General features: G+C 41.0%; 1 pseudogene; it reads right to left on the reverse strand.

Moving 5' to 3' along the window:
- LOC145394512 (uncharacterized) overlaps positions 1-7500 on the reverse strand; it is a 34720-nt pseudogene that overhangs the window by 8888 nt on the left and 18332 nt on the right.

Raw genomic sequence — 7500 nt, forward strand, 5'->3', positions numbered from 1 at the left:
TTTACAAAGTAATAGGATTGCAGGTACGAAAGTGGTACATAAACAGGAGGGAATAAAAAGGAAGGTAGTAGAACCATGTCATGACAAGTATATAAACAAAATGAATAAGTTGATGTACTCAAATGTGGATGGAATGGTATCCAAATTATTAGAGATGAATGATTATGTCAGAGAAAATGAACCACATATAATATGCCTAACTGAAATAAAATTAACACCAAGGATATCAAATGACATACTAAACTTAGAGGAATACAATATATGGAGAAGAGATAGAAACTTTAAGAAAGGAGGAGGAATTATAATATTGATTAAGAAAAATCTAAAAGTCAATGAAATAAAACTAGATATACCCTCACAAGTAGAACTGATTGCAGTAGAGATCAAGACATCTGAAGGGAAAGTAATTGTAGCCAATTTGTACATACCACCAAGATCAAACATATGGGAAAGATACGAATATGAGGACCTAGCAGAGAGTACAATTCAGAGTTTAAGAGCATTACTACATAAAATGGAAGAGAAATCGGAAAGAATTATACTAACTGGAGATTTTATTACAAATATAAATTGGAATACTCTAGATATAATAAGCCAAGAAAGCTGTTAGGACCAAAAGCTTCTGCATCTCGTGCAAGAGATTTCCTAACGCAACATGTGAGGGAAACAACCAGAAAAAGAGGACTCGATGTACCTTCAATGCTAGATCTCATATTTACTAGGCAAAAAATGATATTGACAGTTTAATATATCACCCTCCAGTCGACAAAAGCGACCATGCAGTATTAAATTGCAACTTCATGATAGCATATGACATAGTTAACAGCAATGAAAGTTACAAAAAGAACCTAAACTATAAAAAGGGAAATTATCATAACCTAAAGAATTATTTTTAGAAGTTGATTGGGAAAATGAGCTTAGAGGACAAAATTTAAATGCTGTATATAAAAAAATCTTTGAATTTTATGAAATAGGAGTCCAGAAGTACACCCCACAGCACAAAGAAGCAGATAAGAAAATAAAGAAATGGTTCAATACAGAATGTAAAAAATCAAAAGAAAGAAGAGATTTGTTGTGGAATAGATACAGAAGAGACAATAGTGAAAGGGCATATAATAATTATAAACAGGCAAGAAACGATTATACAAGAATAAGGAGGGAAGACCAGAAACAGTTTGAGGAGGATATCATAAATAAAAGTAGTGATCAACCGAAGCTATTTCACAGCTAAATCAGAAGCAAAACCAAAGTAAAAGATATAATACAATCCATTACTGACGAGGGAATCACCTACACCCAAGAGAAAGATATTTGTGAAGTTCTAAATAAGAATTTCCCATCAGTTTTTACAGAAGAAAAAAAATATTGAGAGGGATTATGTGGAACATGCATGCCCACACATACTACCAGATATACAAATATCAGAAAATTAATACAGGAGGAGTTAAGTAAATTAGACACAGGAAAAGCAAATGGTCCTGATGAAATTTCATGTTGGGTGCTACGAGAATGTGCAAAGGAGTTAAGTAAACCATTATTTTTAATTTTAAAGAAATCCTTGAGTCAAGGTAAACTACCTAATATTTGGAAGAAAGCAAATATTGTCCCCTTATTCAAGAAAGGGAATAGAAAAAATCCACTCAACTACCGACCAGTATCACTGACCAGTGTTGTAAGCAAGGTATTAGAAAATTCATCTACATCTATATACCTAGGCTGCTTCCCCCAAGGAAAGGGAGGTAGCCGAGACAGGACGACACACTCCCCATTTACTCATCCATTCAAACACATTCATTAGCATCTTAGCCCCAAAGGGGAGAACGGACAGATCCTCACCGCACCACACCGCACAAGGGTCAACTGCGCAATGCAATCAGTGACATCCGCAGCAGGGCCTGACAACAGAACTGGTTTACCCCTGCCACATCATAACAAACCCATCCCCTTACCCGCACCTGATCTGACTAGCTGATCAGACCAAATGCGGGAGAATATCCCCTCAGGGCTGCGTCATCACTTATCCATTCACAATTTCTCTCCATTTATTTCTGTCACGCACAGCCACTCTTCCTTGCTCAACAGACATCCCTTTCGCATCCAGCGCTCTCTTCACACTGTCCATCCATCCTATTCGTGGTCTTCCTCTCAGCCTTACACCTCTCACATCAGATCTAGTTTTCTTTTTCACCAATCGCTCATTATCCATTCTCTCCATATGCCCAAACCATCGCAACACCCTCTGCTCAACTCGATCAGCCATCTCCCACACAAGTCCCCTTCTCCTTCGCACTGCATCATTTCTCACTCGATCCATACGCGTCACTCCACACATACTCCTCAGACACTTCATCTCCATTACATTCAAAGTTTTCGTCTCTGCTACACCCATATTCCATGTTTCAGACCCATATAACGCAGTTGGTACCACAACACCCTCATACAGCCTTCTCTTTACTTCCATTCTAAGCAAACAACATTTAAACACTTTTTTCATTCCTCCCAGCACCTTTCATACTTCATTTATTCTAAACTTCACTTCTGCATCTATTCTTCCATCGACAGCAACATGTGACCCTAAATATTTAAAACAATCTACCTCCTCAAGCAACATGCCATTCAAAACTATATTCATCCCCCTACCATCTATCAACCTCGTACACTTCATCACTTTACTCTTATTCTCATTTACTTTCAATTTCCTCATTTCACACACCCTTCCAAACTCCTCTACCAACTATCTCAATCTCTCCTCTGAATCAGTCACCAGTGCAGTATCATCTGCAAACAGCAGCTGCTTCAGATTCCACTCTCCACCATCAACATTCACCAGACTCAGACCTCCACCTAAAATTCTTGCATTCACCTCACTTACAACACCATCCATGTAAATATTAACCCGCAGCGTCCCGTCGACGTACTTCCACGTCCTCACGTTATGTCACTGCCAATCCCGTTGACGTACTTCAACGTCCTGCAATTGCAAGGTTCATAATTTCCACAATTTTCAAAATTCGCGCGAGATTTTCGATTCGCCCACCTACCCAAGCCTCCCCTACCTGCCCCCAGGTGGGCAGCATCCCAGACCCCGCGTGACCTGCGCTCACCCTTGTCTCGGTCACTCACCTGTTAGCAGTGACCCAGGTCAGACATGGCGCGTAAAGGTCTCTCAGACGACGAAATACAATCCGCCCTGGATGCCTTCACTGGAGATAGTGATTCTCCACTTGATGATGATGTGGTGGATCGAGATTATGTGCAGCCTGAGGAGGAAATAACAAGCAGTGATGAGGAGGTCCCTTCGCCCCGGAAAAAGCGGTATGTCACGTATCGTAAGGCAAGGGAAGGCCAGCCTGCACCCAAAACACCTGCATGGACCTCTCTCCATCCCCTAGAGAGAGATTCTGATGAGGACGAGGATGAGGACGATGACAATGACGGTGGCTTAGGACGTGATGTTGCTTCGTGGTTGGGGAAGGAAAAAATCTCACCCCGAGGATCAGAAGGTGGGGCGAGAAGGCAAATAAAGTATGGCCTAGTGTTTTGTCTGGGGAAGGCGAAAGTGGTGTGGTGTGAGTGCGGGGTGAAAGGGAAGTGGTGTGAGGGAGGCAGCACGAGCATGTGGTGCACGTAGGCCTAGGGGAGAGGAGGTGGAGCCACTCCCCAGCACGTCTTTCGCCATACAATATTCCCAAACTTCCTCCACACAGCCCCAGGATGTGGGGAAAGGAAGGAAAGGGAAGGGAAAGGGTAAAGGAAAAGGGAGAGGGAAGAGAAGTGCAAGTGATGAAAGGCGCCGCTCTCCACCTCCCCCACCACCACCAATGTTGCATTGTGCCTTCAGCCATGTTTCAGAGAGTACCATAACTTCCTACACTACTGAAACTGTGTGGGATGGCGATATGACGCTCAGTATAATGGTGAGGCCAGTCAGTATGTGCCAAGTCTTATATAAACTTGAAACGGGTGTAATGTTTGCAGGAAAGTAATGTATATGTTGAGAAATAGTGTAAGTTGAACGAAGTGATATGAAAACTACACCCACTGTATAAATCTGCGAAAATATGACGCTCAGTATAACACTCTGGTCAGTAAATATGTGATAGCAAGAATATAAAGTGGAAACGGGTGTAATGTTAGCATGAATAAAACGTATAAGTTGAACAATAGTGTAAGTTCTAATAATTGATGTCACGAGCACACCCACTGTGTAAATCTGCGAAAATATTACACTCAGTAGAACATTCTGATCAGTAAGTATGTGATAGGAATTATATAAAGTGGAATTTGATGTAATGTTAGTAGTAAGGTAATTTATAAGTTGAATACTAGTGTAAGATGAAACAAATGATATCGCGATAACACTCACTGTGTAAGTACGCGCTAATATGACGCTCAGTTGAATCGTAAGGTCTGAAATTATGTGATATCAATTATATCAAGTGTAAACATGTGCAATGTTAGTGGAGAATTATTATATAAGTACAAAAATAGGTTGTAAGTTGAAATAGTAGTCATAGCGACTTCACCGTGTGTTTTATTATGCACTATTATTACGCTAAATATTTATGTAAGGCCTGAAATTATCTCAAAACAGTTCTATAAAGTTGAAAAGTGTATAATGTTATTAGGAAGGTATTATGTAAGTAGAAAAAACACAATACGAGTTGAAACAACAGTCACAGCGAGTTCACTCACTACGTAAATAAGCGCTAACATTACGCTAAATGTTATCGAAAGGCCTGTGAATACGTAAAAACAGTTCAATAGAATGTAAAATGGTATAATGTTATTGTAGAAGTATTATGTAAGTAAAAAAAATGATATGTATCATGATTTTCGAATGTTAGCGATTCATCATGACCAGTCTGCCCGATTTTGCTCGTTTCGCACGATGGTACAATGTTTATTTTAGCTCTATTTTTGTATAAAATCCAATTTACTCTTTTATCACATGTTTTTATGTTTGTAATAAATACTTATCTACTTACTTTCATTGGTTTCCCAGACTTATAATACCATAGAAAACGTTAGAGGCTCAGACCACCTACAGAGAACACTGTGCCAGGTGTGACCAAGGCATACCTGTTTAAGGCAATTATGGACCCCGGGGAACAATTTCCTTGTGACTGACCATTGTTTCTGACCAAAAGCGAAAGTTTTAGCAAAAAAAATTTGGGTCCAAAAATGGTCGGGATTGGGGGGTACCATTGGTGAGAAAGTGGTCGGGACGGGGCGGGTTAAACATCCAAGGCGACATCACACTTCCCTGTCGCAGCCCCACTCTCACGGGAAACCAATCACTCACAGCATTTCCCAATCTTACACACGCTCTACTATTTACATAAAAACTTTTCACTCCTTTTAGTAACCTACCATCAAGTCCATACAATCTTAAAATAGTCCACAAAGCCTCCCTATCAATTCTATCATACGCTTTCTCTAAATGCATAAATGCCTTTCGCTAAATACTTTTCACACACTTGTCTCACAGCAAACACATGATCAACGCATCCCCTCCCTCTCCTAAAGCCACACTGCTCATCACCAATCACTCCCTCTGTACCCTCTCTAACTCTCATAATTAACACTCTACCATACACCTTACCTACAACACTCAACAGACTTATACCCCTAAAGCTAGTACATTCATACTTATCACCCTTGCCTTTATACAATGGGACCACACAAGCACTTGCCCAGTCAATTGGCACCATACCTTTCTCAAAACACACATTCAACAATCTTACTAACCAGTCAACAATAGTCACTCCACCACCCTTCCGGCATTCCACAGCACATCCATCCATACCTGCAGCTTTCCCTGTTTTCATCTCCTTTACTGCCTTCTCCACTTCCTCCTTCGTGATCAAAGAATCATTCAACTCTTCCAACACATTTATTCCTTGCACCCTTCCATCCGCCACAATCTCAGCCACCCTTTCCTCCTCTACATTTAACAATCTTTCAAAATACTCTGCCCATCTCTTCCTTACTGCACCCATCTCAATTAACATCCTTCCATCCTCTGCTTTTACTCGTTCTTCCTTCCCAGACTCTCCCTTTCGCACCCTTTTCACCTCCTTCCAAAACATTTTCTTATTCTGTTGAAAATTCTCTGTCAGCCGCCTACCCCACCTCTCATCTGCTGCCACTTTAGCATCATGCACAGCCCTTCTCGCTCTATTCCTCTTTTCCTTATACCTTCCTCTGCAGCCACACTTCATATGCACGTCTCTTCTCAGCCACAGCCATACATACTTCCCCACAGCACCATTCACTTCCTTTTCTTACACCACCACCCACACGTCTCACACCACACACCTCTTCTGCATGCCCCACCACAGCACTCTTAAACAACTGCCATTCCTCCTTCACACTGCCATTTTCCCGATCTTTCACTACGTTCCACTCATCTTTCAATTTCTCCTGATACTCTATGTTTTTCTCTCTTTTATCCAACTCACTCACTTTCAAAACCTCCCTGCCACACCTAACCTCCTAGCTCTCACTCATCTCTTAACTACTCTTAACTTTCCCTCCACCAGGTAGTGGTCAGACATACCTCCACCCTCCCCTCTCAGAACTCTCACATCCAACAATCTTCCTATTACATTCCTAGACACAACCACATAGTCCATCAAAGCTTGGGTAAGTCATCTAGAAGAACACAATATGGTAACAGAATGACAGTTTGGTTTCAGAAAAGGAAAATCATGTGTTACTAATCTGTTGAACTACTATGACAGAGTAACAGACACAATACAGGAAAGAGAAGGATGGGTGGACAGTATCTATTAAGATTTCAAGAAAGCATTTGACACAGTACCACACCAAAGACTGTTATGAAAACTATACCATCAAGGAGGAATTCGAGGCAAACAGTTTTGTTGGATGAAAGATTTTCTCATAAAAAGAGAAATGAGAACAGTACTAAGGGGAAACTACTCATCATGGAAAGAAGTGACTAGTGGAGTACCACAGGGCTCAGTGCTGGCACCAATCATGTTTTTAGTGTATAAATGATATAGACAGGAACACTGGAAATGAAAGCTATCTAAATATGTTTCCAGATGATGGAAAAATACAAAGGAGAATTACTAACACAAACTCTTGTAAAAAGCAACAAGAATAATTAAATAAATTTAATGAATGGAGTAATACATGGCAAATGGAATTCAACGTGGACAAGTGCCATGTAATCAAGTTTGATACAAGTGGAAAAAGACCTGATTGGGATTATACTATCTATCTATCTATTGCCAGATGCCTGAATCTCGTTTGGGGTGGCCACAAACAAATAGCCTCCAAGTCGCCCTGTCCTCCGCCATTTCACTGCCCTACTCTCAACTCACACCCCCCTCTCTCATATACATCTCCACCCCATCCCTCCATCTCATCCTCGGCCTCCCCCTCCCTTTTCCCCCCTCCACCTCACTCACATACATTCTCTTCGTCAGTCTTTCACCTTTCATCCTCTCCACATGGCCATACCACCTCAGT

This window comes from Coenobita brevimanus, chromosome 27, assembly GCF_032717465.1.
Source record: "Coenobita brevimanus isolate Jiangsu-jjx chromosome 27, ASM3271746v2, whole genome shotgun sequence".
Classification (NCBI taxonomy): domain Eukaryota; kingdom Metazoa; phylum Arthropoda; class Malacostraca; order Decapoda; family Coenobitidae; genus Coenobita; species Coenobita brevimanus.